Source organism: Amphibalanus amphitrite, unplaced genomic scaffold, assembly GCF_019059575.1.
Source record: "Amphibalanus amphitrite isolate SeventyFive unplaced genomic scaffold, NRLGWU_Aamphi_draft 001008F_arrow, whole genome shotgun sequence".
NCBI lineage: Eukaryota > Metazoa > Arthropoda > Thecostraca > Balanomorpha > Balanidae > Amphibalanus > Amphibalanus amphitrite.
The window spans coordinates 134,881-147,374 of record NW_024882502.1 but is presented as its reverse complement, the minus strand read 5'-3'; positions in this window follow the sequence as shown (position 1 = coordinate 147,374).

Sequence of the window (12,494 nt, the reverse complement as noted above, 5' to 3'; positions counted from 1 at the left end):
TGTTCACTACATACGCTATCACGCTTATCGATGAGACTCCGCAGAGAAATGGGCCAAATGTAGTGTTGCTTGTTAATTGGGGCTTTAGGGAGCGCCGACTGCAAGGTCATTTTGCGCCCATAACGGCACACTAGTGAAACAAGTGTGTCATAAGACAGCGTGCTAGATTAATAGATTATAAAAGCCTTAGGCTAGTAAAAAGAGCATAATACGACAAAATAACGCAAGCGTTCAGGAAGCTGGTGAGTCCTAGAAGAACCCTGCGAGCTCACATCAACGGATCAGCCAGGAAATCACCCGAATAGCCACGAACGGCATAAAAACACAGCTCGAAGTGTGCCACGTGCGCTTTATTTCCGTCGCTGACTATAAATTCATGCTGCTAGCGTTGGGAATGAAAGCGGCGAACAGCCAGAATCTTGCATGTACTGCGAGCAAATATTGGTGCAGTACTACCGTGGTGGCTTGAAGTGGCGAACAAGGGGCAGTCCAAGGAGTCCCGGCTTCAAAAATGATTCGTTGCTGCCTCGTTTTTCGCTGAAAGACACCTCAATTGACACACTATCTGTTTTCCGAGTCACGGATAAACTTTTCGATTTTGTGGTAAAGCAGGAAGTCGGTGATAATCGAGTCTGTGTTCAAGGCGGAGCCGTGCAGTGGGGATGAAAGGCCACCTAAGAACTAATGAACAGAAGGCGTTCAAGTTTTCGAGCCTCAGTAGCCGTGACAGGCTCGCCGTCCTCGAGCTACTCTGTTCACGGCCACTAGGCTTTCTCCCCGCTGCAAGGGTGTTCAGTTTTCTCAAACTGCAGCTTAGGTGTGCCTGTGTCAAGCCCAAAAGGCGTAGGTATTCGGACAGTGAAATGATGATGGCCCTTGTTCTCCATTAACAAAGATCAAGATCCTACCGTCACCTGCGATCCATCTTTTTACCACCTCACCCTCGCCCACTGCGAAAGAGGATCGAGCACATCCAGATGCTCCCTGGATTTCAGGACGTCGTTATCGACCTTCTTGGCGAATAGCCGAAAAAGATGACGGACACAGACACGCTGGTCGTTCTGCCGATAGACGAGATGACCGTCAGAAAAAGCTGGTGTACCACAGAGGTGGAGATTATGTTGAAGGATTCAAGGACATGGGAGAGATGGGAAATGACGGTACGAGTGGCGGACCGTGCTCTCGTGCTTCCAGCACACGGAGTAAAACAAGCTTGGAAACAGCCGATCGGCTTCTTTTACAGCGCTGGGCCGACGCCGGCGTCAGTTTTGGAAGATCTGGCGAAGAGCGCGGTAAAAAAGCTGAGAAATGCAGTCAATAAAAATGATGCAACATTTTGCGACATGGGGAAACCCAATCAGGACCTGCTGAAAAGACTGGGTGTAAGCGTGGAGCGCCCTCTGTTCTCTGTAGAGGATTGGGAGGTAGTGGCGATGTGCGACGTCCCACACCTGTTCAAGTGCGTGAGAAATGTTCTGTGCAAATATGACGTCAACCTCAGTGACGCCAAAGCGTCATGGCAGCATCTCCGTCGTTTCTATGCTGAGGACGTCAAGGGTACAATAAAGACAGCGCCCAGTCTAAGAAAAAACCACATACAGCTTGTGGCGTTCTTGAAAGTGAAAGTCAAGTCCGCCGCCAAGGTACCGAACCGATCTGTCTCCGTAGGCATCCATCTGCTCTGCAACTTGGGGTGTATTTGTGCATATGTGAAGCTGATAAAGTCTCGTTCATCCTCCTAGTTTGAAGATTGGTTTAATTTTCCAGCACGGAGACTTGTCTGGAAGAAGAGTTGTTTCCTTTAACTTTTCATATCATTACCTTTTCTGGCGCCATTACTCCGGGGACAACTTTCCATTTGACATCCACGACACGAAAACTCCTTCTGACTGCACGAACCTATTCCTCCCAGACGAAGTGGTGGACAAGATAGGTAGTCCAGGAGATTAGATTAGAAGCAGGGTTGAGCTCGACTAAAAAAAAAAAAAAATGCCGACTCGACTCATCATTCAACTTCAGGAAGACCTGACTCAACTCTGACTCAAACAAAGAGATGATTTTTTCCTTTGACTCGACTCATGACTCAAGCGGATCAATGAAAATATGTGTCGACTCAACAGTGTTCCATTTTTCAGACTTTTTGGTGGCAGATCACACCTAATAGGGAAAATAGTTTCATCCCTAAAATATGAATGACCGACTTTACTTCATCTCTGAAAAGAGTTTCATGTATTCCCAACAGCCAGTTCACACGTCACTTGACAGTTGATGCACCCACTTATTTTTGTTCCACACCCTGTCAAGATCCTGACATGAAATCCTGGTTTACCAGTTGGCATAAAAGTTTACATTACCTAGGCACACCGTTTTGAAAAAATTATTCAGTTATTTACTTTCTTTTTTCTCATCCTAGGATTTTTCTTCTTCATCGGCACACCCAACAAATATCCAATTTTAGAACACTGCGACTCAAATTTGACTCAAAGTGTACGTTTGAAAAATGAGTTGATTCAACCCGACTCAAATGTTTTGTTGAGTCAACTGTGAACTGAGTCGACTCAAAATTGACTCAAAGATAAAAAAGTTGTTGAGCGGGGGGGGGGTGAAAAAATCAGGCAGCAGGGCCAGGGCTAAATTGTTAAGCGGGGGAGTAAAAAGCTTATATCAATTTTGAAACTCAATTTCAGTCTATAAGTGCTAAAATATCACCTGTACTCAAAGAGGTATTGCCTACAAAAAGCATTTTACAATCATAAAAAAGCAAGGACAAAATAACTTGAATTACTTAAATGTGTTTATGAAGACATGACAGTTACCAGTAATCAAATTTACATTTCACAGGTGTTCTACTATTCCACATACCTAAAATGTTGCAGGTACCCCACCAACCAAATGTTTGAAATATAGATGGCGACAACAAAAAACTACAGATTCGGCTTGGATTCGGCCATGAGGAGGCGAGATCGACATCTGTCTCCAAACACAAGAGCTCTGTTCGCCCCCCGTTTATTCATCAGCAGGCTGCGAGCATGCTGCTACTTCTTGGCTCCTCATTGGTCGAATTCAAGTGGTCTATTCGTTAGACCAATGAGAGGCCAAGCGCCAGCAATAACTTCCTTATATGGGGAAAACCGACAGCAAGCTGATATAAAAACAGCGACCGAAAAGGGCCAAGGCTATCAAGGATTTCGAAACAGATGCAACAGAGGCTTTTAACCAGCTGATTAGATTGCTGAAAAAAAAATTTGACTGTGGCACAGCATATTTACGTCTGGACAACGAGTTGCGGGGAAAAGTGCTGATTTTGTCGCAGTTTTAGGAGCCGAAGTTAGGCTGGATTTTTAGGTTACTTTTTCGTTCCGATTCATGTATTTCATAGTGTTTGGTTTTTGAATATTTAAGTTCTTTCGGATAAATATTACTTGCCGTACAACTTTTGTTAAAACGTTTTATTTTTATAAGCCGACCGTAAGAGTCCTAAAAATACATCAGCACTATAATCATTGTAAACAAACAAATGGAGCACCACTTGGCTCTGTTCCAAGGCCCTATTCAGGTTTATTTAATGGTTTCCGTACTCTTGTACGTCGTTTTGTTAGATGTTTTGAATCCCTTAACCCTCGCCGGCACAGGGGGGGTTGAAGGTTTTTCGCGAATAACTCGCGTAAAAAGCGGCCGATCGCGACGAAACTTTCAGTACCCTCGCATTGATCAATTTTACACCTACACTGAAAATTTCATGACCCTGACCCCAATGAACTTTGACCTGTGACCTCTTTTCTGTGACCATGTTTGGCCGAAATCGCGGTTCGGCGCATGTCGGCTCGCATTAGCCGCGCGTTTGCAAGCTTTTCGTGGTTTCAAACGTTCAAACATGTGATTTGATGTTGCTCCCATGCATTAGGGTGGGTGTCAAGGTCACCTGAGGGTGAGGTCAGGTCATTGACCTTTGGTGACCTTGGGTGACCTCGGTTCACTTTTTCGAGTTTTACATGTTTCTAGGCTAGTTTTTGGAGCTGAATTCGAATTTAGCAACCATTTGAACATTTACGAAGTAGTTTTGGTGCCTTCGTAACATGTTACGAAACTGTCCGAGGCGGTTGACACGTATTACGAATACCCGTCACAACCCCTACCGGTTGACCTGACCTGACCCGACCTGGTCTAAATGCTTAAAGACATCATCTCTGATCAAAACTAACACGATATTCGTGATCAGCACCCCGGAAAACCACATAGCAGCCACACTTGACGACTTTCTAACAGGTCCCGATTTTCCCGGTTTTCGGGTCATTGACCTGACCTGGAAGGTCACCCGATGACCTAGGACCTTAAAATTGGGTAGAATCGGCTTCGTCTCGTGACGGGCAACACGCTCGTTTTTTTTCCGCGAAGCTCTAGCTCGATCAGGGGCCAAACGCGAGGGGGTCGTACCAACCCCCCCCCCCCCTTGTGCCGTCGAAGGACTCAAAATGGTCTGTGCCGGCGAGGGTTAAGATTGACTTATATCATTTTTGAGAAGCATGGTGACTGAAAACAATCCCATGTATCCAGGAGACTGACAGAGGTCCTGCCTGAGTCAGAGCAACGCAAAACCTATTTGTTGTTCAGTGGCCTTGAATTTTATTTCAGGGAGCCGGACCACCTCTCGGCGTTCGCCGCTACGCCACCGGCGCGAGTCCTCTGAAGAACGGCACCACCAGCGGGTATGGTCAAGACAGCATGATGCTCGCGCACAGCGCTCACCGCCACGCCACGATCGGCGTGAAGCTTCGGGGGAGTAAGGACGTCGGTCCGGAGGAGGAAACGAACTGGGTAAATGTTGGGATGTACGTTGCGCATCGGGGGCCGCGCCGCAGAGCGGAGCCGGTGACGTCACGGGCAGTGACGTCCCGGCTGACCCGAGCTGGGTCAGGGCGCCGGCCGGCCGGCCGGCGGGCCGGCGGGCAGTGGCGACCGGAGCGCGGTGCCGGGCGGTCGCCGGCGCCGGAGTGTGGTGACGAGTGCCGCCGACGCTGCTGGGTGCGACTGTGAATACACCTGCCTACCACGAGACTGCTGGCGTGTCAGCTAACACTGGCGCGGTCGGTAGGACCCCCGTTCGGGCCGTGAGTTCCTCATCCCGACTGCCGGACACTTGTCAGCCTTGGCAACATACATGGACGTGTCGCTCGCACTGGGCGGGCACACCCTGGCCATCAACTACCCAGGCCCGGGGTACGAGAACCCAACCCAGCAGACCGCCATCTATGATTTCCTCTCGGTTCACACCGACGACCAGGAGAACCTTGGGGCGGTCGGTGCTGCAAAGCGGCGCATAACTGACCTCGTTGGGAATCTCCTGGGGGGAGGTTTCTACTGGTCCCTCAACTACCGGGGCAACGTGAGGGAGGCTCAGTCCCTCCCCACCCTGCCGACGCACCGATCTCGCGTGTCTCGGTCGTGGCGATCGACTCCTGGGGAGAAATCCACGCACCTCACAGTGGATACGTGACATGGAATGAGCTCTCGTGGCGGCGTATGTCAACAGCTCGCCGCCCGTTCGCGGCCCGGATAGACCCTGGGTGGACGCACGAGTCCTTCGGGAACTTCGAGAGAGTTATACACGATCTTGGCTTCCTCCGAGTCACCGACGACGTCTTCGGAGGCCACGACGAGGGCGATCAGACACGGTGTGCGCTCTACCGGACGTCATACGCGCCACGACCTGAGAATCGACGGTGGGTGGTTCCGTTCACAGGGGAGGATCACCCATGGCTGACCATGGCGGCAGTCTGGGGATCAGCCCGCAGGGGGGAACTCAACAACGAGTGGCGTGCAAGGGCCACCCCCCCCCCCCCCGCTTCTCAGGGAGTGCGCGGAAGGGGTGGTGCTCACTCCAACGATCAACGACCATCTTCGCCCATACCTTTCTCATGATGCACGACCACGGTGGCAGTTCACCTTCCTCGCAATGCGCGCAACGAACGCGGCGCGAGTTGAGGACCTGAAGGCTCCCCTCCCGCAGTTCCCGGTCCTGGTGGTTCCATCGGTACCGGACGTGTCGGGAAGTGGCGATGCCCCGGGCAACGAGAATGTAACATAAATATTGTTATCCAGAATTGGAGGATCAAAAGCATGCGATAGCATGCTTTTGCATCCGGAAATTCCCATTGGTGGGTCGCTGAAGAAAAGTTCGGCCAAGCCTGTTTGTCAGTGAGTATGTGAGTATGTGAGTATGTGAGTTTGTCCAAGCATTTTTGGACCTGGAGTCAAAATGGGAGGACCGATCGGGACGAAAGTGGGACCGTTCGACTCGTCTCCGGCGAGGTAAACTTTTGGTGCTGGTCTCGGTTCGCTCGGTGCTTCGTGGCACATGCTATTCTGCTTCAAAGTTTCGGTGACACGAATTTTTTGTCAAGGCTACAGGTCAACCCGAGGTCACGGGCAAAGCCATACTGGCGGGACACATCGGTAACACCTTGAACCAGTTTCCAGGGGGGTCACCGTCTGTGAGGGGTGCAGGCTGCACGTGCTGGGGTCGGAAAACCGTTTTGACGTGAGGTCCTCTGGCTCAAAGAAATTTTAAGCTATCAACCTCAAAATCGGTTCAATGGTAGTCCCAGGCAAGGCCTCCAGAATAATGCACATTTGGTTGAGCTAAACTCTGTGGTGCATGAGCTATGCACGTGCAAGCCGATTGCACCCCTTCGTACGTTGCCACGCCTGCAGGGTAAACGTCAGCTCTAACTGGTTCAAAACTTGCAGGTCATAAGAAGAATACATTTGATCACGACATTCCGGCGAGATAATATCCGAGGGGTGCAAGCTGCGCGTGCGGGGGGCGGATAACGGTTTTGACGAGGGATCCTCTGATCCCGGGAAACGTCGAGCTAGCGACACAAAAGTCGGTACACTGATAGAACTAGCCACACGCTAATGAAAATGACTGCACTGGGGTGCCTGGGACATGAACTACGCACGCGCAGTTAATTAATATCTTACTGTAGGTAGATATCCACACCAATCTCACGTTCTTCCAAGCATTTTTGGGATGTTTCGGTTGGTTTCAGGTTCAGTCCAAGCTCAGTCTGGGTTTCGGTGGTTTGGCCCGGTGTGTGCCCTCAGTCCGTTCCTCCAATTCTGGCCCAAGGCAACGCAAGAGCGCTGCCGGCATCTAGTATTATATCTTACATGCACAAACAGACCTTTTGACGAAATTCAATTACCATTGGAAGGCATTATATTGCCATTTAAAATGTGTTGTATGTGGGATACAGCCGTTCCTTGCTGCTTAACTGCTGCTGTGCTTTGATAACCTAGCGACCTGATACTTGACCAGACCCAAAAAATGTGTTTCGGTCATTATTTTTACGCTCTTTCGAATTCCGCTTACCGCGTGTCGCTACGTGGCCCAGGGGCAGTTAGACGGGGGGGGGGTTGACACCCCCCGGCCCGGGCGCGGAAGTCGCGGAGCACCGGCCCGGCGCGGGTTAATATATAATGCGAACGGTTGTTTCCTACGATGAAGGCCGTTCCAATTTGCAGCAGGGACGGTCGTGGTTCGACTGCTCCACCAGGTGCTGGAGAATCAAAGACTGGTTCTACAGCGCCTGGATGGTAACAGCCTCAGCGAGGAGGACGGAGCTGGGGAGCAGCTCGTCCGATCTCCTGTCAGCTCTCCAGAAGAGCTAGAGCTCCTCGAAGAGGCTCTCTCCCAACCGGAAGAACGCAAGAGGCTGGTAAGCATCATCATGCCTTGACCCTTGACCTAGTCAGTGTAGTTATAAGCGATATGCTACGTGCCTCACTAGTTTCGAATGCAAAGTTTACACGTTCAGACAAAATAGTGGTAAATTGCTACGTTTCAAGACTGATTGATGATTGTGGTGTCATGACGGTTACTTCCGTTGATTTGCGGTGTTATAATGTCATCGATACATATTGATTTTAAGTTCCGAAGGGCTTTTCGTAAAACTACATCAATTTCTGGACGCCGTCGAATTTGGTAACAGATTTGTTCTGCAAGATGCAAGATTGTACGCTTCAGATAGATAATATCTCTCTAAAACATAATTTGTTCCAGACATATTATGTGTTATCAAATACGTTTTCGAAAGATAACCTTTACCATTCACCGACAGATTCGCTACCTGTCCGGAATCGGTGGCAAAACCGTGGACGAGTTTGTCCGCCGAGGGCTCAGCAGTGTGCTGACAAACCAGCTGATGAGCACCTTCAGCATGAAGGGGAGGAAAGGGAAGCGTATGCTGCAGGCGTTGCAACTATATGCTTGCTTGGTCGGTAAGTGTTCAATGAATAACTTTCTATGGCTTGAAAGTTCAGTCTGCTATATAATTCATTTGCTCGTAAGCTGAATATGTACTTCTGCTTCATAACGCGAGAATGTCTACTGTGGTTGCGTCAAAATGAACAACAGCTACTTGCTCCACATCATTAGCTTCAAAATGTGTTACAGGTGCAAGCAAGCGGCTCTTTCCGCGGACGACCGAACAGGAGGCGGAGAAAGTGGCCCAAGTCTTCTTGTGGGATGCGCCAATGAGAGTTGGCGGAAGCAAACGTGAGTTAGGTGTTCTGTTACGCGAGACCATCCCACCTTAAATTGACCATCCCACCTCAACATTAGTTTTGAGTTGAGATAGCCTAACTAAATTGGGGTCTCTGGCCTCCACTTACAGTTTTAGGCACTCACATCATCGAGAAATCTTCAATTCAGAGATATTTAATTTCAAAGTTGCAGCACTTTGGATTCAGAGGGGCTATAATGCATTTGAATGCCCACTCTGAATTTGTGACGTCAACGCAGATCTAGCGATTGTAAATTCGTATACTTATTTCTAGATTATTTTTTTAATGAGATATTTTTCCTCTGTCCCTTCAATCAATATATTATTGTAACATGTGAATCTCTACCTTGTTACAGGAACGCAGGATGCGAGGGCCGTCTGGCGAAACCACTACTGCATTGTAGTTGGATTGGACGGAGCGGCAGCCGCGACGCGACGACGTCGGACGTACTGTGTCGAATGTGACGGGAAGTTGCCCGGACATGGCTGTGTTTATCCGAGAAATACATTTATTCTGAATATTGACTGTCTATAACGCTGGAACATGTTGCCGTCGTACTCTTGGGTCTCAACATACATACAACATCGAGACAAATAAGACAATATTGTAGGCCAACGATGAGTCAACATTGTGTCGACGTTGCGTCGACATCGAGACTTGTGTCTACATCGAAACGACATTGTGTCGACATCGAAGCGACATTGATACGACGTAAAGATTATGTAGTATCAACATCGAGACAATGTTGTATCAAAATCGAGACAACGTTGCATTAACATCGAGACAATGTTGTGTTAACATCGAGACAATGTTGTATCAACATCGAAACAACGTTGCATCAACATCGAGACAATATTGTATCAACGTCGGGACAATGTTGTAGCGATATCGAGACAACGTTGCACAATGTTGTCCCGTCAATATTGATACGATGTCGAACTTCAACATCGTATCAATGTCGAAAGTGGCTAACAGAATTACATCGATACAACATTGTTGTCAATATTGATACAACATTGATACAATGTTGATGTGCTACTAGGGAATATCAATATCAGTGTCAAGTTGAACTTCAACTTGAAGTTGTGAAATTTTGGTTGATAAACGCAAGTTGATCGGGCTCACATATCAGCAAGAAAAAGTAAAATTAAAAGAGCTTATTGGCCGAAAACAAGCTATAATATTGCAGGAGATCTTGGATCAATACTGAAGAGCACGCTGAGCAGTATCATGCCAGGAAATGTTGACTGATGAGCGATGTATTGGTATGAATATTGAATGATAACTTACAACAGCAAGATAAATTAGTGCTAACTATCAAGTGAAAAATCTAGAATGAATGGACTCGGGCAGCTTTACTATGCTTAGATGCTATGCAGTATGCAGACGGTAATGTGCATCAGGTACTCAGTGTCTGGCAAATGAAACATGCGATCATTCCATTGCTACTGGAGGAGAAAGTTTTGGATCACTAAATCCACTTTGTTGATTTTGATGTTAATCGTTCTGTATTTCTTGAAAAAAGGATTGTAGTAAAATTGTCAATGTGACAATCCATACAACAATGTGATCATATAATGTGTTCATAGTCATTCGTCATAGTGATTGTTGGTCCAATATACAATGGCAAAGCCTTAGCGTTTCTTTCTGTGGATGGCCAGTAGTGACTCAGAACTTAGAAGCATTGGTTTTCTTCACACTGGGATAAAAAAGTACATGAGGGTTATCTTCCACCAGTTCACTTCCACCAAGGAGCTTTACTTTGACATGGTATGAGATCAGATGTAGGCACAAGTAGGTAGGTGCTTAGTTCCTATAGTCAGTAGTTGTGTAGGTTTAATCGGGTTAGCTTAGATTAGGTTATTTTAGTTTTTTTATTTGTCAAGTGTCCATAAAAAATGTGACCTGAACAGTGAGCATACCTGACTAACCTGACCTAACCTCAATCATCACACATATTTGCAACCTACTCAAGACCTGCATAGCAGTAGCACCCAGTTAAAGCTAGGTACTCACCCTAACTCAATCTTACCTGCTAACCTTCAACTTGCGAACAGTTAGCTTACCTTGCCAAGCTGCATCCAGGGAAACAGTCAACTGAGGAACTGGCTCATTGGGTGGCTGCAGTGTGAGTCTGTACACTGCTCAAGTAAGCCACGTTCTTACTGCGAGAAGTGCTGCGCTGTGCTGTGCATTCCCTGTTTCAAACCCTACCATACCAAGTAGTTCGAAGGTGCCTCTAGAAGCAGGGATAACAAAGTTCTTTCTGCAGATCGTGTCTTGTCTGTCATCGCCACCGCAACAGGTAACTCACCGGCGGGGTCGCCCGGCCGGCCGCCCGCCGTGCAGTCGGGCCGGCGATGGCGGCCGTCCCGCCGCCGCCCCTATCCGCCCGGCGTCCTCATATGAGGACGGTGTAAAAAACGTCTATATCGTTATTGCAAACTGATGAAACTTACTTGGGTGTATCGTTATGTGTTTCGTCCATTATTTGTGCAATAAATCATTTTTTGCGCGACTATTTGTACTAGCGAGCGTTAATGGGTTAATCATATAACTCCATAAAAGTATCATCGGTGCCTCAAAGCCTTCAAGACGGTCTCGCTAGCCTGATGCCACACGGCGTGCCCGTTAACATTCGCCGCACGCTCACTGGAAAGCTTGGGCGACGCGTCCGCCCCCTGGCTCACGATATTGATCCCGCTAGATGGCAGGCATATCCCCACCGGCCACTGCTGGTCGAGAACAATGCGAAGAGCCCTATCCAGTAATTACTTCATCCATCCAGTAATTACTTCATCCATACGCTGGCCTTGAGCCTTGAAGGTACAACACGTCAGGAGCGAATGTTCCCCACACCGTGTGCTGCCACCTATTGAGAGATGTGAACTGAGACTTGGTAAAACTCGTCCAGGAGAGAAGAGAAAGATGAGAGCTGGTGGAATGACGCCATCCCCAGCCTGGCCCACAAGGCCCCCCACCTGCTCCAGTGGTATGTACCACCACATGTTGTCAGGGACACACCGCCAGCAGTGTTTCCTGCTCATGGCCTGGAATGTGGTCCACCCGGCGGATCTGGTGGACGGCAAGCCGATGAGGTTAGCGGTCAGCGACACCGTCACGGTCGTCGTGACACCAAGAGTGTCCCCTGTTCATGGCCTGGAGCGCGGTCGACTCGGGAGATCTGGTGGACGGCAAGGCGATGAGGTTAGCGGTCGGTGACACCGTCACGGTCGGCGTGACACCAAGAGTGTCCCCTGTTCATGGCCTGGAGCGCGGTCGACTCGGGTGGAGCGCGGTCGACTCGGGAGATCTGGTGGACGGCAAGTCGATGAGGTTAGCGGTCGGTGACACCGTCACGGTCGGCGTGACACCAAGTGTCCCCTGTTCATGGCCTGGAGCGCGGTCGACCCGGCGGACCTAGTGGACGGCAAGCCGATTAGGTTAGCGGTCGGTGACACCGTCACGGTCGACGTGACACCAAGAGTGTCCCCTGTTCATGGCCTGGAGCGCGGTCGACTCGGGAGATCTAGTGGACGGCAAGCCGATAAGGTTAGCGGTCGGTGACACCGTCACGGTCGACGTGACACCAAGAGTGTCCCCTGTTCATGGCCTGGAGCGCGGTTGACTCGGGAGATCTAGTGGACAGTAAGCCGATTAGGTTAGCGGTCGGTAACACCATCACGGTCGGCGTGACACCAAGAGTGTCTCCTGTTCATGGCCTGGAGCGCGGTCGACTCGGGAGATCTAGTGGACGGCAAGCCGATGAGGTCAGCGGTCCACGGACACCAAGAGTGTCCCCTGTCCATGGCCTGGAGCGCGGTCGACTCGGGAGATCTAGTGGACGGCAAGCCGATTAGGTTAGCGGTCGGTGACACCGTCACGGTCGAAGAGACACCAAGAGTGTCCCCTGTTCATGGCCTGGA